We start from the raw sequence: 26,696 nt of genomic DNA on the forward strand, positions 1-26,696 counted from the left end.
TTCTACATTTCACAGGTTATATCTAAAGACGACATGAACATGAACAGAAATGGTAAAATATAGCCTGTACAGTGCATAAAAATGTATTAGCAATAATACCAGTGCATAGTACGACAGATTGCATTGTGACATAGAGGGATGAAAGGATCCACTGGAATATAGCCTGAGGAAAAAGGAAGGAGATATCATCTCTGCTTTGCTTTTTTAACTCTTTTTTTTTTTGGGGGGGGGGGGTTGGTTTTTTTTTTCTTTAGACTTGAGTATAAGCCAGTTTCTTGGCTTCTTTTTTGGTATCATCTAATTGTATAGGCATGCACTGGCATTAAGTCTGTATAAGCCTATCCTATGTTTATTCTTTATTTATTTTCTTCTCTGAATTCTATGTATTTTGGGGACAAGAAACAACAAGCTTAACCTAGAGAATTTCTTTGGGCTTGCTCTAAGTAGCTTCCTTTGCTTGAATGAAGAAGAACCACAGATATCCCACCCTGGGATATCTGGTTTAATATGACTCATGAGCAACAGAACTGCAGTCCAGAAGCATAAAAAGAACAGCAATTATGTACATTCATCCAGAGAGAAGCGAAGATAATCTGTATGTTTGAATAGCAGTCATAGCAGCCTAAATTACTACTGTTTTTCTAATCGTAACTGAAGGGTAAAAGCAATGCATAGAACCCACTGAGATCTACTTCAGTGCTTATTCAGAGAAAAACAGCCTTGAATCAGCTTTGTACACTGAGAGAGTGCTCTTATACCCAAACTGTATGGCTACCACCAAGTAATGCTCAAATGAGTATAACATCCTTCTCATAGCAGGATTTATTCAGAAATTGCTCTCTATAGTGGGTTAATTTTGTGGGTTTTTTCCCATTTGAGAAAAAATAGTCACTATACAGAGAAAAGCCAAATCAAGTAGATTTTAAACTGAGGGAAAAGGAGAGGCATAGAGAAAAGACTGACATGTCAAATTCTGGCATAAAATCTGTGCCTTTATATAGAGTAAACATTCTGTAAAGAGACAGTAAATTATAAAATGAAATGGGAGATGAGGATGATCAGCAGATGTAAAGGCTTAAGTCCAGGGTGTTCCTAGAAACACAAAACTGACACCTTCTTGCCAGCACAGTTGGTACAGTTTGTACTTCTGTCATTCCGGGAGAGGAGAACATCACCAGGCCTCTCAGGATGACTGAAACACAAACAAATTATGTAACATAATGATGTAATATTAACATGACATAAAGCTTAATGCAAGCAAATAGAAGACCTCTTCAGCTGACCCATGGTTTCCAAAAAATAGTTTCTTGCTGAAAATGAGAGACAACTCTAGCAGCAGCACTGATGTTCTCACTCTTCTTTCTATTGTGAAGGGGTCCTGCATACCTTCAGTGCTGAGGAGAAAATTTGAAACAGGTCTCACACAACTTATGAGCATAAAATATTCCCAGCTACCAGATTGCCAGTATTTAAGTCTCTAACTCTTTGATGCACAAAACCAAGGAAATCAAAATGGTGAAAACATACTGAAATTTCTGACACAAGAAGCTCTGAGCCAGCTTCTCAACTGTGCCTAATTGACCTTGAAGTCCTGGAATAAGCCAAACAGGGAGAGCCAGTGCAGCACAGCTGTAGAGTGAGTTAAATGAAAGCAAACCAGGGGTCTTAGCTATGTTTTTGTAACTGCTACTTTTGGCAGTTAATTTATTTCTGCCAGAAATCTTCCATTCAACAGATTAAAATCTGTCTGTGGGAATAGAGTCAGAATTGAGTGAGTAAAAGTTTTTGAGGGTCAGTGTGGAACATGTACTGAAAGCATGAAGATTAAGCACACAAAAGTAGCCAACTATCTGTTGAACTGGCACTAACCTGCAATGTCTGAGCACTTTTAACTAAATGGCTTGTCATTCTCAATATGTTGCTCTTTCCACTGGTGAATTACACAACATCAAAAAGCAAGAGGAAAAACTGAGACCTGCAAACAGTGATAGAAGTCTTCTGTGCCTTTAGACAACTAGCCTCAAGCTTTTGATTGGATCAGGCAGGTCTTGTTGTGTACCTCTTATAAATTATAGGGTAGTTTGGTGCAGCCTAGTCTCCTTTCCCTTCATTTGGAATTTTGGAAAATCTTCATGATTTTTTTTTCCTCACGTCAAGCCTTATGATAGATCTTTGACCAGGAAGCAGCTATGCAGGATGATTTTGCAACCTTCTAAATACCACCATGTATCCTACTTGGCCATGGAGTATGTCTGTAGACTATGCTGATTGTGGCCTCTGCAAAAGGTCTAAGGAGTATGATCTGGAAAATTGAATTAGTCCTTCTGTTCTCTAGCACAGTCCTTATCAGATCTGAATCACTTGGTTTTTTGGCACTGAAGAGGTAGAGAGCCCCTAGATAGAAGTGAAAGTTGTTGTTATAAAATTGATTAGAAAAATCTAGCAACTGCTAGGTTCATCTCCATATTATTAAGAGGCTAAAACAGCAGGGCAGGAAAGTTTTCTTCATTTGCCAGTAGCCAAACTGCGGCCAATTTGGATTCTCTTTTTCTCTGATGGAATCTCTGCAGCCACATTTCAGGCTTAAAAATCACTTAATTTTTGTTTTGTAAATGCTTATTTTTGTCTTTAATGTGCTAAATGAAGCACTTTAAAGAGAAGATTTACAAGCCTTAGAGATGATCACAATGACTGGTGCCTTGCCCAGCATAGCTAGCAATTTAAATGACTTATTGGAAACATCAGTTATTGGACATGAGCAAAGAGAGCACAGCAGACAAAGTGGTTCCAAATCCTGTTGCATAATGGAAAATTTTGTACAGCCAATTCCAACTGTGAAAAGGGTAAAAGAAAAAGTCAGTCTAGGCTCACAAGCATGTTAAAACCAACCTGCTTACTTCGAGTTTTGTATTTCAGTAATGAAACACTGACTTGTTGACTGTAATAATATCAAGAGGGTAAAAATCACCATGTTCCTTTGAAAATACTTAGAAAATAGCTCAGACTTTTTATGTGTATTTTATCTAGGGTGAAACTCCTTCATGTTTGTATAAAGACATGGGTATCATTTTCTCTGGAAAACAGAGAGCAAGTTTGAAATAGATTTTCTCCAGAAGAATATGTCTCACATTTAAAAGCCAAATAAGATTTCCAACTTGTGATGCCTGTCATTCATATAAAAACTAACTAAATCAAAATCATTAACAAAACATGTCAAATTTTGTATTTTCAAGGCAATATGATTTTCCACAGATCTCTTAGCAGTATATTAAATGTATAATTTGTCCCTACCAGCCTCATATGCTAGAAGATGTAATAACTGGTACAAGCGTCTTGAACATTTTGCATTTAGAGTACTAGCAGCATACAATTAAACAAATGCCTATGTCAGCAGGGAAATCTCCATTGAAGTGAGGATCTGATCACACTAACAGTTAATTTTGTGACTGTTTTCATGAATAGAAATGCTTCTGGTTATGCAAGCCCCAAAGCTGCTTCTATTCAAGTCACTGGGACTATTCGAATCACTGAGACTTCAGCAGAAATAAAATCTAAGTCATTATTATTTGAGCCACCAGCAATTCTTGAAATGGTAGTGACTTTTTCCTTTCTGTAAAATGAAATTTTTAGAAAAGTAAGTCATTTGGACACACAAATTGGACAAAGTCTTTTGTAATACAAGGAGCTGTCCTAATAGGATTTCATGCCCTTGCTGACCCACAGAGATACAGCAGATATTTATTTGTTCAAAAAGAATGTTGATTTAAAGGAGGCAGTAGACGGTTTTACCAAATATTCACATCAGAGATTCTCTTTACTTTATAAAGATCAGCTAGCTTGAGACTGTAAGCAAACTGTAAATATTTATCTCAAATGGAAACCAGTAATACTTTAAAATGGCTGAGGTGGGTAGTTTTTGATAGGGCACCAATGAGTTGAAAAAGAAGACTAATAATCCTCCCCCCATCATTTCATCCTAGGCAAGTGAGCTAAATTTAGAAAATAAGCTGGATACAAGGTTCTCCATGCTTGTCAAAATATGATGGCAATTAAACTGACATCTATTCTGTACCTCATTTTTTTAAGAGATATATTTTTCAAGGCTTTGACAGTTAAAAACTATTTAGATTATTTATGACATTTCCAATGAGTTAGTAACTTTTTTTTTATTGCATTGCATTTTGCATAATATAATTTGTCACTACTTCTTTATTAAGCTTGTTTTATATTCATAGTTGTCCCACAACACTATATTTTCCTCTTTGTCAGCTCAGAACTTCATTATGAAGGATGAGGTTTTATCGTTTCCTAGTGATGCAAATGTCTACAGTGAATAAGTGTCATTATGCAGGAACAGGAATTTAGTTTTCCTCCATTAAGCAGCCAGGCTAATGACTCAACAAGTTTATAGCCCACTACAAAATTTGATAGCTTGGTGTGAGTTAAACAAATGATGGTTACATATTTATATGAAAATGAAAGAAGCTTTTTGGAGCTGGGTATTGTAGATCTCTCATTTAAAGCCTAGACTTCCATTTTTAATGTAAAGAAGGAACATTCTCAGTTATACCTTAAGATGAGCATGCCTTCTACTTCTATATGCCTGACATGACTGCTATATGACAACACAATTGTAGAGAAACAAAAAAAATATGCATTTCATGGCCAACTTTCAAATCCCATTGACACCCATGAAAACATCCTCATTTAATGGCTTCTGATTTTCACTATTTTTTCTTACATACAGAAAAAAATTATATTCATAGCAAACATTAGATACAGCTGAAGATGATATATGCCATGTTCTCAGCAATGGAATGTTTCTATCTATCTTGGTACGATACCCACTGAACACTGTTTCAGGGCCAGTGGACAAACTATATAGGCAAAACCATCATGAAGCTCTTTCTTTTCTTTATACAGTCAGGTTTAAGTAATTAAAAGAATGTGTGAAAAGACCAATTTGACTGTCTATTTCATCTCCCCTCCAGTACAAATTTGTCTCCATGGTATATTTTTTCAAATGCTTTGCCTAATCTAATTCCAAATATGTCCAGGCTTAACGCTTTCAGCGTTTCCCTTGGGAGGCTGTTTCTCAATGTAAGAGATCATGCTGTTAGGATTCTTATTCAGATATTTAGCTAAAGTTTAATTTTTTTTCTTAATTTCAGTCTATTTCTCCTGGGGACAGATTCCTGGCTGTCATAAATTGTCAGAGCATCCCTAATTTCCTTTGGGTTTGGACAGTGTAAGAGTCTGGTCAGAGTTTTCCTTTCCTTCTCTGCTAACAATTCTTCCCTCCTCTGATACGTTATCTATTAATCATCATGCTCACACTTAGTCATTGCATTCTGAATTTAATAACGCTTTCAAATCTTGCTTTCTAATACCATATTGCTTGCTGTGTCAATCATTCCATCCCATAATTCACTTATTAATCCATACTTCATGTAGAGATTAAAATCGGCTCCTGAACTAGATGAAACTTCTCCATAGTGAAGGTAGAACAGCTGCCATGATCATAAAAGAGGATTGTACTGACAGCAATGAAGTAGGATCCTCCTTTTGATAAACCTTGTATTTGATATTTCTGCTTTCAGATAAAAGAAAACAGAGCCAATAATATGATCTGGTTTTGCTGAGAATTTTTTTTTAAAGGATAAAAACTCCTCTACTGTCCACCTCAGTGTTGTAAAGGATAGCTGGCTGTTTCAGAAAAACTCCGTATTTCCAGTGGTGCTTCCTACCTATAATCTGCTGTGTGCCCCTAACACAGGCTCTTATTACTTGCTGATAAAAAATTACCACCTCTCCACTAGCTTGTAAATCCACTAGTTCCACAATGGATGGATATTTTTAAAATAGCATGGGAATACATTGGCACAAACAGGCTTCGTAACTGAACTGCCAGTAGCTCATCACTCATATCTTCTCCTTTTGTAGGTACTATTGTTATTTTTTGAACTAGCCTATCACTGCAGCAATCTCCAGAAGACCAAAACAAAGCAACCTTTTCCACTGGGAGAGTTCCACGGTAATGAGGTTATGTTTAAGGCATATTTTAAAAGTAGCCAGTGTTTCCTATTTTAAATTAAATCCCAGCTCTCCTGTGCCTTTATACATGACAAATTGAGCTCTCTGAAGCCAACAGATCTTGGGATTTTCAAATCCAAATCAAAACAGGAACTGGACTTCAATCAGCTAAACTTTGCTTTACTAGTTCTCAGCTCATTTGGACCAGTAAAATACTTTTTTCTTTTCTTTCCAACATTTCTTAGAAAATGAAAAATCACAAAGGCTTTTGAGTATTGTTGGTAACATACTTTTGGCAGTTTCATGTTCAGTGCACTTCACATTCTGCCATGGCCTAGGCCTGCCGGAAGTATTATTGCTCATGAAATCTATCATGTTTTATAGTGGGGACCTCAGAACATGACACCTGTTTATGTAGGAGTGTCTATGAGTCTGTCCTATTGAAGACCTCCTACTGTGTTGCCAAGTGCCCACTGTCAAATTGTGACTCATACAAGAGTCTTGAGGTCAATACTTAGCCACTAGTAATCTGCAGATTACTGTTGTTATGTGGCCACTTTCTTTTGAAAGTCAGAGATAGACTCACTTTTTGAACAAAGCACTGGTTCATCATAGAAAAACCTGTGGTGAACTTTTTTGTATGTGATAAGTAAGGTTATCACTAGCGGAAGCTCGGTAGTTGTATTACTTCTTAGAAATACTGCAAAAGCAATGTCTGTAAACGATAACAGTGTACAGTTCAATGATACTTGAACGCTCTGACCTTGCTTATCTCTAATACTTACAGAGGTTCATCTGTAACAGGAGTTACTGTGACAGTACACATTTTTGAGTAATGTATGTTCACAGTGAGAGCACACAAAAGTTTCTGTTTGGTTCTGTGAACTTCTTCAGCCACGCACCATTAGTGCTGAGATCCCTAACAGTATTTCAAGGGCTAGAGCAATGTGCCCTTAAAGCATACCCATGGCATTGAGAAGTACATTAGATAAAATTCCAAACTATTGCTTCACTAGTTTCTTGTGAGCAGTAGATCATTTGATCGTGTTCCAGACTGTAGGCTTAGATTGGTGGCATTCTTTTTCCTACAGTAGAAATAAATCTCCCAGGTAGAATGAATGTATAATGTTAGGTTTTATAGAAAGAGAAAAAAAAAGAGCATGAACTAGTTCACAAGTTAGCTTTCAGGTACTTCTACATATTAGCAGTCACAAAAACGAGGTTTGTGGCCTTAGGCACTGAATTCAATCACTTAGTATTTCCAAGTACCAACCCTATTTTTGCTTCCCTCCAGGCACACACTCACAGGGCAATCAAGTTGAATTCTCAATTCAAGTATGAATGGTTAGCTAAGCTTTTCTCTCCACAAACCACATTGTAGAAAATTTAGGGAAAATCAGTTATAGAAAATCACAGAAGCTAGATTTTGGCAACATGATAGCTCTAGGGTGTTAAATAAGAAAATCAAACAACTGATCTCTTGATCATGTATCATCTAATCCATGATACAGAAGACATACTTGATGCCATCTTGTAATAGATGTTACAGACCCTGCGTGAAGTGAGACAGTGGTCCCAACTCTATAGCTAAAGGTCAGGGGTCCAAATAGCAAAGTTGCAAATGCAATTTTTTTAATACATTTTAGTACATAGATGATGATATGCCAGAACTCATGATCTGGAAAAGGTACCTCTAATTCAGTTTAAAATATTATTGAAACATTCCCAGTGATAATACTGTCCTGGGCCGGGAAAGATTTCAGTATCTTTTTTCAGAGTTGGGTTTGTTTTTCATAAGAATAAAGGCCACATATGTTATTTTGTATCACAGAGAGTTATAACCTACCATTGATGTAAAACAGAAAATAAACAGCACTGTCATGTTGTGTCAAACAGGTAGATAGGGACAGCATGTTTTGAGTCCCCTAAAAAACTAGCAAGGACCAAAAGTGTGTTCTCAGCAGCTTTTGGGCCTGGGCCAGATTCGCTTGCACAGCAACATTTTCTAGTATTTCATTTCATTTTCATGGTATTTTATAGTGATTTTCTAGTATTTCATTTAACCACAGTATATTGTAAGGTAAGAACAACCATAAGACAAATCCTTGGTGTAATAATGTGACAACAAAATATAACCTTAATAACATATTCTGTATGTGTTATTACTTAACTTCAGTGATATTTTTGTGTTACAGAATTATTATTTCCATTTTACTGATTGAGAAATCAAGACCCAGAAAGACTACGTAGTATTTTTCAGACATGCAGAGCTTCCCCATCTAAATGAATTGTTGTCAGTCGTGTTCCCATAGGTCAAGCGTTCAGCTCATTAAAATGTTCCATCATGAACATCCACCATCACAATTCCACGACCTTGTGGGCAATCTTTGCAGAGGCTAATGACCTATTTAACATCAGCATTGATCTGCCAGGTATGATCTCTTTGAGTTAGAAGATCTATAAATACAGCTTAATCATTCACACTGCTTAATTAGCTACAGCATTACTGCAGTTTTATGTTGATGTAATATTATTCGGCTTATATGAGATTATTGAAAAATCACACTGTGATGTACTATTTACTAGCTAGGTCCTTCAAGCACCCCAGGCTCATCAGATGCTATTTTCAGAGGTGCTGTTATATAGTGCCCATGGTTCTGCACGAACATTAGTTTGGGCCAGTGGTTAGTCAGAACTTCTCAATCTTGGCATGCTGTTGTGAAGACTGCTTGCACAGCAGGTCTAGACCAGCCTATACATACATATCTATTAATGTGCAAAAATTAATCCACACAAAAAAGTTGGTATTTGCACACACACATACATCTCTGGGACACTGACCTACAAAGACAGCTTTTCTTTTCAAAATCTTCAGTCAAAGATAAGTATGTTAGGGAGATCACTGATCTTTTCCTTAAAGACTGCTGTCTCGTGTGTGAATAGCCAGAAAACCATTCTCCCATTTACCTTTGGCAAAACTAAAAATATGTGATTGTGTTCATAATCCTTATACTTCGATTACATTTCATGGTAATATTTGCTACTTAAATATTATGCAAGCTGTTCCTTGTTTAATGACTGTTTGCCCCTGTTCACAAAATTTCAAGGTTAGCACAAGGTCAAGCTGCACTTTGCGGAAAAAGCCAGTTATAAATTCCACTAATGTATTTCATCATGTGATGTTTTTCTGGTCATACTGATGATTGTTCTGGAGTTAGCTTAGTACACGATACATTGATTACTCCTGAGTTCACTGTCTTGATAAACAAAATATAGATAATGTTACTCTTGTGTCTCTCTTTCCAGTTGCTATATTTCAACTACGAACTGAATTCTTGCTTAAACAAAATAAAACTTATTTAGCCTGATGGCAATTAAATGAAATAGGTTTCCTTGTGAGAATTTAAGTTGCTTCTGCTAGTTTCTAGGGACATCTGTGGTGAACAGTTTCTGTTAGCTGTTTGCTAATGGATGGGTTCTTGGCTATTAGCTGTTTCCTGATAGTCTGGTTCTTGATTAAAAAGGATTCACAACTTTAGTCTCTAGCTGTTTGCCAAGCAGACTGTAACTGAGTGGGGGACACTTGTTTACTTAGTAAGTGGGCATATAGCAAACTGAGGCTTTAGGAGTTTGGGTGGAGGGGGGCAGAAATGGGCTTTAGGTAGTGCGGGAACAACACTCATGGCTATGGGCCACAGGGCTCAGTCCGCACCCTTGACTGGAGAAACCAACCCTGGAAAAACAGAAACCATGACCTAGATGGAGCTCTGGAGAGAGGCTGCTGCTGCACAGGTCTCAGGCAGCATCAGCCTCAAGTATCTTTAGATCTTTGTTATGAAAACTTAAAAAGACCCTGAACTCATTATTCTCCCTTTCCATTTCATGGAGTGAAGGATATCCAAGAAAAAATGAGCAACGGGTGAGCAGGCAAAGGTTAACCTGTAAACTCTATATCTTCCTATGCAGAGAAGCTCTTCCAGACCTTGCATTTTTTGTCTGAAATGTCACTCTTCCCCATGGATGTGCCAAGCCAAAAGAAGTACAGCATTCCAAAGTACAGTATGCTGTCATGCCTGCATCTAGCAAAGCTAATTCTAAACTAACGGTTGTTCATACCCTCACCTGGACATGATGTGGATGAAAGAGAAAGAGGTAGCCAAGATGAGAAGTGTCCCTGAGGCAGAAGTTCTATGAGTGATGGAGCACGGACAGACCGACTTTTCTGCTAGATTCTCCATTTTCACTAGATTTTAGGGAACCCAAACCCTAAGAGAAGCAGGAAACATTAATTCATTGAGTGGCCCTTTGGCTTGCCAGTTTTTGATCTCTGATTGTTGTTTAATGATTCAGGACCAAATTATTTATTTTAGACAAATGGTTTCTTTATATGCATGGTAAAATACTTGAAAACATTCAGCAGGCTTTTTTGGATGTCATGCATTTTCCCATTAGCACTGGGCTCCATTTGGGAGGCCAGATCTACTGGGGGCTGGTGGAGCTGGTCTGACAAAGAAGGGGAAGAGCTGTTTTGGTAGGAGGCTTGCCAGGCTGGTCAAGAAAGCTTTAAACTAGATGTGCTGGGGGAGGGGAGCATTGATCCATCCCAACACTCCTGGTCAGTTGCCAGCACCTGTAATAAGTGCTTGGAGCGATGTAGAGATGTTCCAGCTGCCCCAGCCATTGAGTCGGCTGCATTTGGTGCTCGGCTAAGGTGCTGCTATACAAACGCCTGTATTATGGGGAACAAGCAAGAGGAATTAGAGATGTGTGCAAGGCTACGGGAATATGATGTCATTGGTATCACAGAAACATGGTGGGATGGCTCCTAGGACTGGAGTGTCGGAATGGAAGGTTACAGGCTGTTTAGAAAAGACAGGCCAGGCAGACGGGGAGGGGGCATTGCTATCTATGTCAGTGATAGGCTAGAGAGTATGGAACTCTGTCTGGGGACGGGTGATGAGGTAACAGAGTGTTTGTGGGTCAGGATCAAAGGGAAAACAGCAATGGGGGACATTACGGTGGGGATCTGTTACAGGCCGCCTGATCAAGAGGACTCTGTGGATGAAGCGCTCTACAGACAGATAGGGGCAGCCTCACGCTCGCAGGCCCTGGTCCTCATGGGGGACTTCAACCATCCTGACATCTGTTGGAGGGACGGGACGGCCCGGCACAAGCAATCCAGGAGGTTCCTCGATTGTGTGGAAGACAACTTCCTCTTTCAAGCAATAGAGGATCTGACGAGGAGAGGTGCCATGCTGGACCTCGTGCTCACCAACAGGGAGGGTCTGGTTGGAAATGTGACGCTCCAGGGCAGCCTTGGCTGTAGTGATCACAAGATGGTTGAGTTTGAGATCCTCAGGACAGTGAGAAGAGCATGCAGCAAGCTCGCTGCCCTGGACTTCCAGAAAGCAGACTTTGGCCTCTTCAGGAACCTCCTTAGTAAGGTTCCATGGGATACAGTCCTAGAGGGCAGGGGGGCCCAAGACTGCTGGTTGATATTCAAGGATCACCTGCTACGTGCTCAAGAGTGTTGCATCCCGACTAGAAGAAAGTGCAGCAGGAGGGCCAGGAGACCTCCATGGATGGACAAGGAGCTGCTGAGGAAACTTAGAGGGAAAAAAGAAGCTTATAGAAGGTGGAAGCGAGGACAGGCGGCCTGGGAAGAATATAGGAGGATTGCCCGGGAAGCTAGGGACCAGGTTAGGAAAGCTAAGGCCCAGCTAGAATTAAGTTTGGCAAGGGATGTGAAAGATAACAGGAAAGGATTCTGTAGATACGTAGCAAATAAAAGACAGACTAGGGACAATGTGGGCCCTCTCCGGAAGCTATCAGGAGAACTGGCTACCATGGATTTGGAGAAGGCTGAGATTCTCAATGACTTCTTTGCCTCAGTCTTCACCAGCAAATGCTCTGACCACACCACAAAAGTCTTGGAAAGCAAATGCAGGGACTGTGAGAATGAAGACCTTAGGCCCACTGTAGGAGAGGATCAGGTTCGAGACCATCTTAAGAACCTGAACGTGCACAAGTCCATGGGACCTGGTGAAATCCATCCGTGGGTCCTGAAGGAGCTGGCGAATGAAGTTGCTAAACCACTGTCCATCATATTCAAAAAATCTTGGCATTCAGGTGAAGTTCCCGATGACTGGAAGAAGGGTAATATAACCCCATTTTCAAGAAGGGGAAGATGGAAGACCCAGGGAACTACAGACCAGTCAGTCTCACCTCTGTGCCTGGCAAAATCTTGGAACAGTTTCTCCTGGAAAACATGCTAAGGCACATGAAAAACAACGAGGTGGTTGGTGACAGTCAACATGGCTTCACTAAGGGGAAATCCTGCCTGACCAATTTGGTGGCCTTCTATGTTGGAGCCACGGAACTGATGGACAGGGGCAGAGCGGTTGACGTCATCTACCTGGACTTGTGCAAAGCGTTCGACACTGTCCCACATGACATCCTTGTCTCTAAATTGGAGAGACATCAATTTGATAGATGGACCACTTGGTGGATAAAAAACTGGCTCGACGGCCGCACGCAAAGAGTTGTGGTAAATGGCTCGATGTCCAGTTGGAAACCTGTAACGAGTGGTGTCCCTCAGGGGTCGGTGTTGGGACTGGTCCTGTTCATCATCTTTGTCGGCGACATGGACAGTGGGATTGAGTGCACCCTCAGCAAGTTTGCCGACGACACCAAGCTGTGTGGTTCGGTTGATAAGCTGGAAGGAAGGGGTGCCATCCAGAGGGACCTTGACATGCTTGTGAGGTGGGCTGATGCCAACCTTATGAAGTTTAACCAAGCCAAGTGTAAGGTCCCACACCTGGGTCAGGGCAATCCCAGGCGCTGCTACAGGCTGGGCAGAGAAGAGATTCAGAGCAGCCCTGCAGAAAAGGACTTGGGGGTGTTGGTTGACGAGAAGCTTAACATGAGCTGGCAGTGTGCGCTTGCAGCCCAGAAAGACAACCATATCCTGGGCTGCATCAAAATAAGTGTGACCAGCAGGTTGAAGGAGGTGATCGTGCCCCTCTACTCTGCTCTTGTGAGACCTCACTTGGAGTCTGTGTGCAGTTCTGGTGTTCTCAACATAAAAAGGACATGGAGCTGTTGGAGCAAGTCCAGAGGAGGGCCACGAGGATGATAAGAGGGCTGGAGCATCTCCCGTATGAAGACAGGCTGAGAAAGTTGGGGCTGTTCAGCCTGGAGAAGAGAAGGCTGCGTGGAGACCTCATAGCAGCCTTCCAGTATCTGAAAGGGGTCTATAAGGATGCTGAGGAGGGACTCTTCCTTAGGGACTGTAGTGGCAGGACAAGGGGTAATGGGTTCAAACTTAAACAGGGGAAGTTTAGATTAGATATAAGGAAGAAGTTCTTTACAGTGAGGGTGGTGAAGCATTGGAATGGGTTGCCCAGGGAGGTTGTGGATGCTCCATCCCTGGCAGTGTTCAAGGCCAGGTTGGACAGAGCCTTGAACCACGTGGTTTAGGGCAAGGTGTCCCTGCCCATGGCAGGGGGGTTGGAACTAGATGATCTTAAGGTCCTTTCCAACCCTTACGATTCTATGATTCTATGATTCAACTAACCATAGTGGTAATAAAAAGCCAAAATAGTTGATTGAGTTAATAATGCATAGGTTGAAGTATTTTTTTAAGTATTATTCACAAAATAATCGATGTCAAATTGTGACATGTCTGGTCAATTGCCTATGAATTATGAAGAACTAAAATAAGCCTTGATAGGGTAGGCTGTACACACCAACACAAGTAGCAGTGTGTCAATTTGTTTTATGATGATATCCATAACGTGTGTGAGTAGAAGTGCAATTTTCTCTGTATTCCTGTCTTTTAAATATTTATCTACATTCTGCTATAAATTTCACAAAAGGGTTTGCAGGATCTTTATGTTTATAATTTGCAGTAGGTATTCCAGCAGTAGGAAGAAAAAGTTGACTGAACTTGTTTAGGAGGAAGAAAGGAGCATGACAGAGCCTTCCAGGAACACATGCTAGAAGCAGTCAGGTATGAGGCCAGATCGATACCTCCCAAAAGAGATGCTGGAATAGCAGCATATGCCTGAATACTCACTGCCACATCTCTATGCAGCAGGTGCCTATTTGTGTAGTAAAAGTTCTCATCCCAGTGTTTACTGAAAAAGCTCTTGGAATTTTTTCCCCAGTCACATGCAATGTATGCTCACAATCAAATGGCATACAGTTGGCCTTGTGCCTCTGAGTGCCTGTGAATCAGTAGAGTGAGGGTGTTAGAAGGTACCCTTACAACATTTCAGTGACAAGGGCTTGCACTGCCTCAAGCAGAAAATCACTTGCCTAACTACTGGCTTTCTGTCATCACTGCTAAGTAAATCCTTAGAGAGCAGTTTAGGTTTGTGTTTAAGGAAAAAAGATGTTAACCTTGATGTGAAATATTGAGCTGTATTCTCTAAAACAGAGAATAATCTTGGGAAATAAGCAGAGAATAATCTGGAAAAAAAACCCCCAAAAAACTCAAATCCTCAAGGTTGTAAAATCCAATAGATTATAATTAGATATTGTAATCTAAATAGCTTCATCTGGAAATCACTTCACATAAGAACAGAAGAAGCTGAAGTATTGCTTTTAGACAGGTTGTAACCTATGGTAGTTCCTCTCAGATTAATAGCACCTTCATCTTTGAAAGAATATTAATCATCATTAATGTATTGGATATCAGGCTTCTGCCATCATTGCATTTCTGATTACTCAGGACTCATAGAGATAAGATATATGTGCTGTCAATGACAAACCTAACTAGTCTTCAGCCAAAGTTACAAAGATAGGAAGTTGCAGACATGGGTGATCTGCATAAATTTCGTTTATCTGAGATTTGAATGGATTATTTAAACTTTTGATATGTTCAACTTAATTGAAAACAGAAACCACTACACAGTAAAATATATATAGAATGTATTTATGTCATGGAGTAGCAATATATATGTTTATTAACTAGTCATTAAGACTTCAGTGTGGTTTCTTACTTTTCAGTCCAAGGCCTTTTGCAACTGGACAGCTAGAAGTAGAGAAGATCACAAGTTGTATTTCCCTGTGCATAGAGGTAAATAAATAGTTATTTGTACTGAGATTTTGTTTAGTCAATTCCATGAAGGATTCAGTTGTGAAATTTAGATTAGGCTTCAAAGCAAACTTTAACACATCTCCAGGCAGAGCAATTTCCTCTAGTGCTCTAGGCTACTGCTATATGCAGTTAGAAATATCCAATAACAATTGTGTTTCTTATCCATGTAAACATTGTCTTTTTTATAGAAAACAAGAGAAGCTGATGGGCATTGACTGTTCACATTTTCTTTCCTGTTACCTGAGAACTGCAAGTCTTTCATGACTTTTAAAACTAGGTTGTTAAATTTCTCTAAAGTCTAAAATAAATAAGGATTTACTATATTCAGTATATGCATATTAAAGAATTAACAAGGATTTAATAAATTGCGTGTGTTATTCACACAAAAATATACTATACATTACACATAGCTATGCTAAAACCACTTTTTAAAGTAGTTAAAGCTGTAAATTAGCTGAATACAAAGCTTTTTCTTAGCTCGCTTGTGTATATGACACAATAATTAATTACAAAATCACCTGTGATATTTTGCACAGAATAGATGATGCCGTCTGACTAAGAAGCTGTTGAGCTCCGTTCATCTTTTTTTCAGTGTGTGGCTCTGTTGCCATCCCCAGCAATGTCCCAAGCTCTCAGTTGCCAGAAAAAGCCTTGACAGCAGTGAAAAGCAAAGTATTTTCCCCAGTCACAACTTCAGAAATGGAACAATTGTTTTGGCTGTAGTTTAAGAAAAACACATAAGGGGCTGATACCTGTCATGGAGAATATTAACCAGAATGCATAAAAATTGGCAAATAAATAAGCAACAAAGTCTTATGACTGTGTCCAATACTTTAACAACAAACAGGACTATGAGTCCTGACTGCAGTCTGTTCTCTGTGCACAATTTTTTGGCTCAGAACTAGAAAGGCCTGCAGTAAGGATGTGGTTTTCTAACTTCTGAGCAGGAAGCCAGGTTATGGCTGAGATAATTATAGGAAGCTCCTGAGTGAGATAGTAGGCCAAGTTAAAGGACAGGGGTCTTTACCTTACTCTAACACAAGCATTCCTTCTGACAGAGAAAAAGACTGAACCCTAAGTTTTGCCACAGAGCATGCACTGGTCAGTGTTTAAATGGGACCTAGAGCATTAAGCAGCCTGCACCTTTGGTAGCCAGTTGGAAACTGCACCTGCCTGTGCACTGGGGGAGGAACATCACCTACCAGGGGAATCTCTGCCTTCAAGGGTATTGCTGCTCAAGTGGAACGAAAAGTGTGCAGAGCAAAAAGCTTGGCAAATGAAGGACCTTACTGTTGTAGGTCAGTCAATCAGAAATGCTGTTTCCTGGAGAAGAAACAGGTTTTCTTCTGATAAAGGAACTAGAAGCAATGTCAATGTTGTAAAGACTGGGAAGCCATAAATAGAAAGAACTCTTGGGTCAAAGATGCATCTACGTATAAGAAAGACAGAAATGAAAGTGGTTTTTTACCTCCCAAATACAGCACAAACAGGCAAATTGCTGTGATCTCTTTGAACAAATGAGACCTGGATCTTAGGTGATGCTTGTCATCATGGCAACTTCATCTTCACAGTGAAAAACATGAATCGTGTTTTTCAATCAAAAAGCAGGTAGATTATATTTCTTTGCAGTTTTGGGGCAAAAAAGTAAAATAGAAATGGAGAAAGTAATCAGGCAGTCACTAAGAGCTATAGACAGAATCAAGATGGAAGTTAGGTCAGCACTGCTAAGTATTAGCAGCAAATCAGTCAATAGGCCACTTGGTTTTTTAAAATGATGAGAGTCATGAACATGGGAACGACAAGTTGCCAGTACTTGCATGAGGTGCATGCCTGATGCCTCCCAGCTCCAGCTTCAGGGTGCACACGTAGATGCATTGTTTGCACTCTGTGCACATGCAGGTAGACCAAGACATGTTCAAGTGTTTCACAGATGGAAGCAGGCTCAGGTCAGATGAAATGTCCCAGCAGACTTGAACCTAGTCCAGAGGCCAAATATCCAAATTAGACAGTTAAAGGTAAAATTCTTGGATAAACGTGGAGGGGAAGGAGGAGGAAAAAGTAGTGGAACAAGGAAGCAAAAAGTACTTTACAATCCTAATTTAAAGAACAAAAAAAAAGGAGAGGTTAAACCTTATTTTGGTCCATATTTCTAAGCACTTTAAATTTCCCATGGAGGCAGAGCAACCATGTATTTTCACAGTTGCATATACACAGAATACCTCCCTTCCCTTTGTTGCCTACATTCTGGCTCCCCACTAACAAAAACTACCAAAAGTTATTTATTTCCTGTGCCAGTTCTCTCTTTTTCTCTTTTCTTTCTGACAGTCTTTTGTAAATTTTGCAGGTTGTGGCTATAGCTGTCTACATTTGTCACTTGTCTCAAAGCTTAAACATGAGAGATCCTAAATTAATCTCATAATATCAGATTCAGCCACACTGCTTTCCAGCAGAAGAGAACTATTAACTATCCCATCTGCCTTTGTGCTCTGCTGTCATCATCACTGAGAGCTTTTTTGGTCTCTATGGCTATCTGTTTGAGAAGAAATACCCAGGCCCTATACTTGAATTTTCACTTAACTCTTTATATCAGTCTTGATGAAAATTGGTTTATTAGACAGCATTAGGGTAATGCAATCTGTCCTGAGCTAATTTGAAAATATAAGAACTTTTGATGATCTTGAATTTTCTGAGTGATTGTTCGGGTGACGCCGCTGAACACAGTCTAAGTACACACAAGGACATAACAGAACACACTCCAAAACTGGCTTTGCTTGCCTTCAGGTGAATAATTTCTTCTACATGAATTGTTCTGGAGATGTAAAATTCCAGCACAGGCCTTGAATAGGTATTCCTGAAAACCCAAAAATACTTCCACAAAAAGTTGAAAAGTTGGCTGACAGTCTAAGAATGACTGAATTAAGCTGTCAATACTGTGATTCCTCTGTCAACAACGTTCGTCTGAAATTTGTTACCTCCTTTTTTTTGGTTAATAGCAACATGTCTAGCTTTGTTCAGTAAAACCCCTACAAAACTGTTGCATATGATTTCCAGTTCACATATCAAGTTTTGCAGACTTTTTACTTCGGCATCTCCAGTTTTTCTTGAATTACTTAGTTCTTTTAGTTAATGGCTACCAGTGTGCTGTACATGCAAGAGAGTATGTGTTATAGCTTCACTTACTTCATGCCATGTCTTAGTCATTTTTAAAATTAGATTTTTCAAAATTCTTTTCTAAATTTTTGTTGATGACTGCTAAACAAGCTATGAAGGATCAGTCACCATTAACAAAATCTGTCTCTCCTGCAGCAGAGAGCCCTTGAAGGGAATTTCTAGCATGACGATGCAGTGTCTTGGCTTTTTGGAATGCTACAAAGCAAATTGTAAACAGTCTTCGCTATGCCAGCACAAACAACAGCTTTGGTACCGCTTTCTGCTGATTCTGCTTCATAAAGATTCAGTGAATGACGGTTGTTTAGGAAAAGTAGTCACTGTTTACCTTCTTGCTTTAACACACTGTAGGTTTCCACAAAACATATACCATATTAGCTGCATTAATCACATTATTCTGTTATACAGCCTTATGATAAGAATCACTCCCAAAATCATCAAGTCTCTTTTAATTTTTGTCTTTCCATTCCACTTTAATAGTTCGGAGAATGCTCCTAAGCAGCATACCTTTTCTAGGTACAAATGATTCATCATCACCCTCAAAAGCAACAAGCTTTATGTCTGATCTGCTTTCATACAGATATGATAAATCATATTTCTGGTGAATTTTATCTTGGCACATTTTCTTTTCAGAAGTTGGCACTGATGACTCAACCACACAGTCACTTCTTGGCTTCACAGATAATCATTTTAACCACCTTCAAAGGAAACTTTGTGAACATCTGCCTATGTTATTGTTCTCCATCACTGCACTTGGTGTATCTCTGTTGTAATTATTCAGGTCAGGTGAGTCATATTTCTGAACACAGATTTTTCTTTAGGCTTTCATCAGCCTAAGGATTGGTCATAGGAGGGCCATATGTCCCAAGGAAGAGGATTGTCTTCTTGACTTATATTTTGTATGGGACAACATGCGACCATCCTATTCCTTCATTTCATCAGCATCTGAACGGGATGATTCAGTAACTGAAATAGGTTCTTCACATGCTATGTTTGAATACATAATGACTATGTCTCAGCTGCAGGACTCAGAACTGCTTCCCATGTTTTGGGTCTGCATGTATGTGAGCTTCAGCTCCACTCCTTCTCCATCTTGTGAAGGAGACCTAGGCATTCACCACCCTTTTCTTGAGCTCTGATTTTGTGGGAATGGAAGCTCGGTGTTCAGAACTGTCTTGACACAACCCAGTCAAACTCTCAGCCTAGATTGAGATGTGGAAGGTGCATACCTGGCCACCAATCTTCTGCACAGCTTAAACAGAGGCAATCTGCCTTCTTCTGTTGTATGAGAATATGTCATAATTCAGATATTAAAGCTGAAGTGGCAAAAGTGTAACATGAGCACTCTTACCTTCACTCTTACCTTTCACAGTATTTAAGTGTTTCCTGCTGAGTTACCAAAGCAAGTCCAATACCTAACAAAGAACCCTGGAATTCATTAATTATTTCTTTTTTTTTTTTTTTCTTTTATTCTACTTGGATTTCTGCCTAGTATATTCACCACCAAAAATCAATGTTACCTACAAGTTGTAGCAAACTGTCGATTTGGAGAAGATGAGGATATTTGGGTGATTTTTACACGAATAATTTAGACTGACTTCCTTATTCTATTAATGCAAGAATGTCTTCTCTAAATATTTGGTAATCTAATTTATTATGTGTTATCCAATCTCTTACTGCCATCATATTCAGGAATTATTAATTGCTCTTTGCATCCAGATTTCTTCAGACTTTAGAGTTTCAGCTTCCACAGAGGGATTCTGGTTTGAAATTTGCAGCTTGTACCTAGTTTTCTAAAGAATCGAACCCTTAATTCTAGCCACAGCTATTACGTACAAATCCAGAGATGATACATTGGTCCTTTGTTGGAGAGAATGTTTGAAGCTACTGAACAGGATTTCTGCAGACTGTGTCTCAGTGCCACAGTCTCAATTTCATTGGGAAAATTTTGATAAAGAGTAAGAAGATGACACCAACAACCCAGCCCTAGCCAAAGCAGAATTTTCATTCTTCGTTCTCTTCAAAAGTTCAGAGATGGAAACCAGTTTTACAGCTTTTTGTTTGGTGTTGCAGAGAGGGATAACACTTGAACACCACGAATTTTATAGACTATTCTCCTCTCTTCACCTCAGCTGCTACTTTCATTTTAGCTTCAGAACACAAAGCCTTTAACACAGCTCTGAAAATACTTCATTGTCTGTTTTCAAATCGACAGTAAAACACTCACTAGTATTTGTCAGCTATGACCTTCCATCTAAAAACTCAGTGATTAAGAAAATTTATGATATTAAATATACAGAAGGAATTAATTATTGAAAATTATTTTCATCTTATTCGTAGATAGATTGAGACATGGGTACCTTCAGTAAGCCAGTGGCAAAGCTAAGCCTGGACCATTCTGCCCACCATCCTTTGTTCTAACTGTGCAATATACATAAGCTATGACACTATGAAGTATGAAAAGCTTCAGACAATGAGGAGAATGCTTTTTGAGAAGAGTGAACTTCTTTCACTGTAGTATGCACATATTCGGCTAACAATAATTTTAACTATAGAACAGTGAACACTAAACTTATGCTCACATTTTATTGCTTGCATTGCAGTTGTATAGGTTTTATGGTACTATTACTCAACAGTTAGTCTAATATAAGTTTCAAACGCATAGCTTACCTGCGATTTTGCTTTAAATTAAATATAGACATTCAATATTTTTTTCTAGCTTCTCATTTTTCATTAAATCCATGAAATTCTTTAAAATTTAATAATGAGAGCTTTTTGCAACAATTTGAGAATCTGGGTTATGTAGTTAAAACACTGTGCAAATAATTCATATGATCAGACATATAACTTTAGTGTTATAGTCACTTTTAAAATTTTGAGATTGTAATTTAGCTACCAGGAATCCATAACTAATTGTCTTCACATGGTCCTGCGTGACTATTTCTTATATAATGAATGACTCTGGAAACCTCTTGTTCTTGGAATACATTATAGTACATAAAATAAATTAAGTTGCAGTTTTCCTGACAATTTTCTTACTACAATGTCTGTTGGAATGTGGATTCTAGGTTAGGTTTGTATTACTGCATGTGCTGTTTACAGTACAAAGACCCAGGAGCTCATCTTTCTGAGAGATACGAATATCTGGAATTTATCTCATTGATGTGGGAGTTATCACTCATGAGCAGAGTTGCCCCCAATGGGTAATGGAACCATTGTTGTCAGGCGAACCTTTACCCTGAGGGCAATATCCTGCCATTGCTTTTCAAGCACCATTTATTGATTCCAGAGGATATTTTGTGTAATATCTGATATCCTTATACAGTCACTACTTCAATGTGCAATTGGCAACTTAGTGGCATTGTACAAATTAGTATTCTTAGGGGGCTAGAAAAAAAAAAAGTACAGACCATTCAGTAAAGTTTTGGCTATTATTTTTCATAGGAAATTGTAGTTTATACTGTCTATTTAAAATACTTATTTTATGTATATATACATTAACAGAGAAGCACAGAAGGCACCCATGAGACAACCCTGCTTTTTAAGTAGATATTTTATACATAGATACACATACAGTTGCTGCTACATGTGCTTTGATAACCTGCTCATCCTAGTTGAGTAGGTAGTAGTAGGGGGCATGAAACAGAAAAGAGAAAAAAGAATAGTGGAGTGGGGTGTGAAGATGAAGGAAGCATCAAGGTCTGGCCAAGTAACCCTCACTGCTCTTCCACGGAGTGAGGACCTCTCTGAAGAGGCACTTGGAATCAGGAAGTTCTTTGATAAAATGGCAGCCACATCACCATCGCAGTGTGTGGTATCATGCAACCAAGGACAATAAGATCAGAACTCCTGTGACAGTCTGCAGGTCAGTCACCCAGAATGTCCAGTGAATACTGGATGTCTTAGGCTTTGAGGACAGATTTGAAGCCCCATTCTTTAAAATAAGACCATTGTAGAGAGAGTTAACACCTAGATACAGTGATAATTGATACTTTCACTCATCCTTGAAAATCTTCACCATGTCTGCCTAATTTCCTTCTGTAAACTAGAGACAACAGTTATTTTATTTGGTTATTCTGAAGATTGCCTAATTCCTTGAAGGTCCTAAACCCCTTATAAATGAGAAGCAACCCTACTTGACAACCAGTGATAAGCAGCTGCCCACATTTTTGTCTGTAACTTACTGATTGCAGGTCTGATTATCATGGGATTTTCTGTTGTGCGTTAACCCCAGTAGGCAGCTAAATGCCACACAGCTGTTCCCTTTCTCCTTCCTCAGTGGGATGAGAGAGAGATGAAGGGCAAAAATGAGAAAATGCATGAGTTGAGTTAAGATGTTGTAATAAGTAAAAGAGGAAAAGACAAACCAAAACAAAGAGAAACAAGTGATGCAAAAATCAGTCGCTCACCAGCAGTAGACCAATGGCCCATGCAACAGCAACCCTGGCAAAACTCCCTCTCGCCATAGGAGCTACTATGAAGAAAATTAACTCTATCCCAGCCAAACCCAGTACATTTATTCAAACAGAATCACAAAACACCTACCTGTCTAATAACTGGAGTACAAATCCATGCAGTATTTGCAAATAAAAATAATGAAAATTCAGTTAAAGTTGACCATAAGAATTATTTTATTTATTCAATTATTATTAAAAAATATTTACATATTAAAGCATAGACTTTTGGGCATTAATTAGGTTTTTAAGGTAATTAACCATTAGGTAATTAGACAAATCTTTGGTTATCAAAAATTTAGGATAAATATTGTATTTGGAACATTTGAAATACACTTCTGAATGAACAGGATAAAATAAAAGCAGAAAATAGATGGGGTCATTGTTGCCAAATAAACATAGAAATCTACAGAAAAATATACTAATGTTGGGGCAGCAGGTATTAACCCATGCTGATGTTGAGAAATGCAAAACTATATTTAGTGGAAGGGATTGTTTACCTTATTTTTACTCACTGATGGGTTCTAAAAATATCCTAAAAAGACAGTGAAGTTTAATGACAATCTTTTACACCTGTAAAAGTATAAAGGCTTAAGAAATAGGGTGGAAGAAAGTCCTAGAAGATGTTATGATACCAATAGCAAACAATGTCTGCTTGCTTCTTCCACTGTCTGAAATCTGGTCTTAAATGCAAAGTGTCAGGAACTTATGTTGAGTTTAATGGTACCAGTATCTTGCTTAATGAAATATGTTTCTGGAAGAAGTAAAAGGTATTCAAAGACAGGTGATGAAAATGGTTACAAACTGCAAGAAATTTCTAAGTGGCTGAAGAAACAGAGGTGATTTGGGTTGCTTAATTAAAAAAAAAGAAAAGCCAAATAAACACACCAGAGGGAATACACTTGATTCAGATAAAACAAAAAAAGTTGCTGAGAAGGTTAATAAGGAACTCCTATTTACTCTCTAACAACACATGAACAAAAACTTTTGATGAACTAGAAAAGCAATATACTTTTACACAGTTTGCAATTAACCTGTGGAACTGGCTGTCACGAAATATCAGTGTGCTCAAGACTTTAAGAGCCTTTGAAAAAGAGATGACATTTATCTCAGTAATGAGAACAACCACAGTTCATTTAGTAGAAAAAACCATATTACTTTGGATAGGATGCAAACTTTCATACTTCGGGATATTAACCAATTTCCATTTAAAAGATTAAAAGATATTTTTTTTTTTTTTTGTCTGGAAAGAGCTTTTAAAAATTCCATGTGCATTTCACAGTTAATTTTGTCATGCCCACAGACAGACAGATTCTGTGACCACAATCGTGCAGTGTTGCATAATGACTAGATGGTCCACTGGCAGTGTCTTGCATTCATTGTATCCAGAGATTCAAGATTCCCACACTGTGTAGAATTATACCCTTTATATTACTGTAAAGCACACAGATTCTGGAAGACTTTCCAGGCTCTAAATTACTCTTGGTTTTACATTTCTATTATTTTCTGGATTTCAGAATTTAATTAGACTTTTAAATTGTAGAATTAGTCTCCAAAAGCTGGAAGGCTCTATGCTAGTCTTAATACATGCAAGATTTTGGTCTCAGTCTTGCTTGCTGCTTACTACAAGGAAAATAATATTTCACTTTTTCTTATCAATACAATTCACTATTTTACCTATTGTGTCTCTTACATTCTTTAACGTGACTTTCTCCTGTGACTATTCTTGCTCTAAACTTTTTGTCATTGTACACAATGGAAGCTTTATTCAGTCCATCTCTCTTTCCATGGTGTTTCATTGTCTGGTTGTTTTGTAAAGAATTGTAAACTCAAGAAACTGTTCATTAAAATAATCCTTTCAGTTCCTACATCCTTCAGTGCTACAGATACACACACACACAGAGTCATGCATTGTACCTGCAGTTATCAAGCTAAAAACTAAACTGTCAAAAGTCTGCTGTATCCCTACATAGAGATGTTAAGATTTTTGCCTTTTTTTTTTCTTAGTAAAAATTAAGGGTAGACAGGATGCATGAGCAACGCAAAAAAAATATTTACTACAAAATTTCAATATTTTTTTCCTTGAGCAATATGGAAAGGGTTTTAAAAGTTATTTTGGAAGGTGAAAGGGTTGAACAACCAAACAAATTTACTCATGTCATACTGTTTTTCCTTGTTGAAGCTAAAGGCTTGACCCTTAGCTTTTCATTTCCCAAGCAACTGACTCATTGAACTGTTCTGGAAATGGCTGTCTAAAAGTTTAATTCAGTAAAATAATTTGAGTGGCTAACTAGCAACTGGTCAGAGAATGGGACTAACCCCATAAGTGGGGTTAGAATACTTGCCTGTTGCACAGTATGACTGGAGGCTTCTGACTCCAACTTTGCTGTTTTCTCTGGCACAGATGATAAGCTGTTGCTCTGACTTACCCTTTTTAAAAGTCCATCTCTAATGATATCTTATGGAAAGCAGGCTCCTAAGACTAAATGACTATCTTTGTTGTTGTTTCTTAACATCACATTTATTCTGAATGTAAATGAGAGTATCTGAGTATTTGATGAAATTATCATTGAAACGACATGTTCTGTAACCCCATTAAATCTGCATTTTCAGATAAAAATATTCTGTTGGAAAATTCCCAAATGGCTTTTATAGTCAATACATCCTGTTTTCTTGTTTTCTTTTAGAGCACCTAAAATAATAACAAATTGCACTCTGTATTTTAGACTCAAGAGCTCTATCCCAGCGTTCGCAAGCCCATATGTTCACGTCTTTCTCCTATTTGTAGTATATGCATTGTGTTTAATATATCAAATAACCTTCAAACATAGCATCCAGATAGAAAATGCTGTGGTCAGATTCTGAAAAAACTTTTAGTGCATTGATGGTCTTAATACAATTAGGATGTAATGAGTTGATTGAAAAAACTGAATATGTGTTCATGCAAGTGATTGCTGAGGACACAAACTCTTACCACGTCCAGGCAAATACTGTGTTAATGTGGAAGCTAGGCAATTACACAAAAGCATGAGCTGTTTATGGCATAACACCTCCCCCATATAGGATGTTCTCAACATTCAGTCGAACTTTGGACAGTAAGGATGATACATTAATACTGGGTGATGGCAGAAATACCTCTTTCAGCAAGAGCTAGTTTTCTATTTTGCAATCTTTTGGCTAACTGTTATCTCACAGTACACAAAAATTCCACTAGTTTGTAGGACTTAAGTACTACTGACCATGAATAAAGTGGTTAGGTTGTGCCTGCTATTAACTTTGGAAAAGAAAAAAAAAAGATGTTTTGTTCTGGGCTCTGCCATTTCCTTTGGAATAAAACTGAGCCTTTTTGATCATATGTAGAATTAATACAATGTAACTGATCAAATGCATCCTTCTTCAGCTTATCATCAAACCATCTATCATCTAAACCCAATTGGGTATGGGGAGATGGACAGTGATTCTCCCCATCCCTGCTGCTGTCTCTAGAGGGAGTCTATTTAGAACAAGTTTCCTGCGGATGCACCAGCTTAAAACATATTGTGTAGCTCTTTTTTTGTTGTTTTGGTTTTTGGTTTGGATTATTTTTTATTTTTATTTTTTTGTGCATGTGTGTTTTGTTTTGTTCTCCAGCCAAAAATCTTCAAAAGCTTTTAAACAACAATGGAGCCAGGAGAAATTGTCTGAATTTAAAAAGCAGAAAAACCAGCAGAGTCTCCTGTACACATGATTCCTTTCAGTCTCTATTTCTTGCATTAAGCCAATTACTTAATGGACAGAAAGTTATTTTAAAATCCTTCAGAGTGTGAGGTAGATTACAGAAAAATCTCCCTAAGCAATGGAAAACAATGTATAAATAATAAGAACCTAATCGTTCCCTTTAATGAAAAACTGCTCACAAGGGAGGAAAGATACGCATGCATATGCACTAAAATTAAGTC

This window comes from Strigops habroptila, chromosome 1, assembly GCF_004027225.2.
Source record: "Strigops habroptila isolate Jane chromosome 1, bStrHab1.2.pri, whole genome shotgun sequence".
Classification (NCBI taxonomy): Eukaryota; Metazoa; Chordata; class Aves; order Psittaciformes; family Psittacidae; genus Strigops; species Strigops habroptila.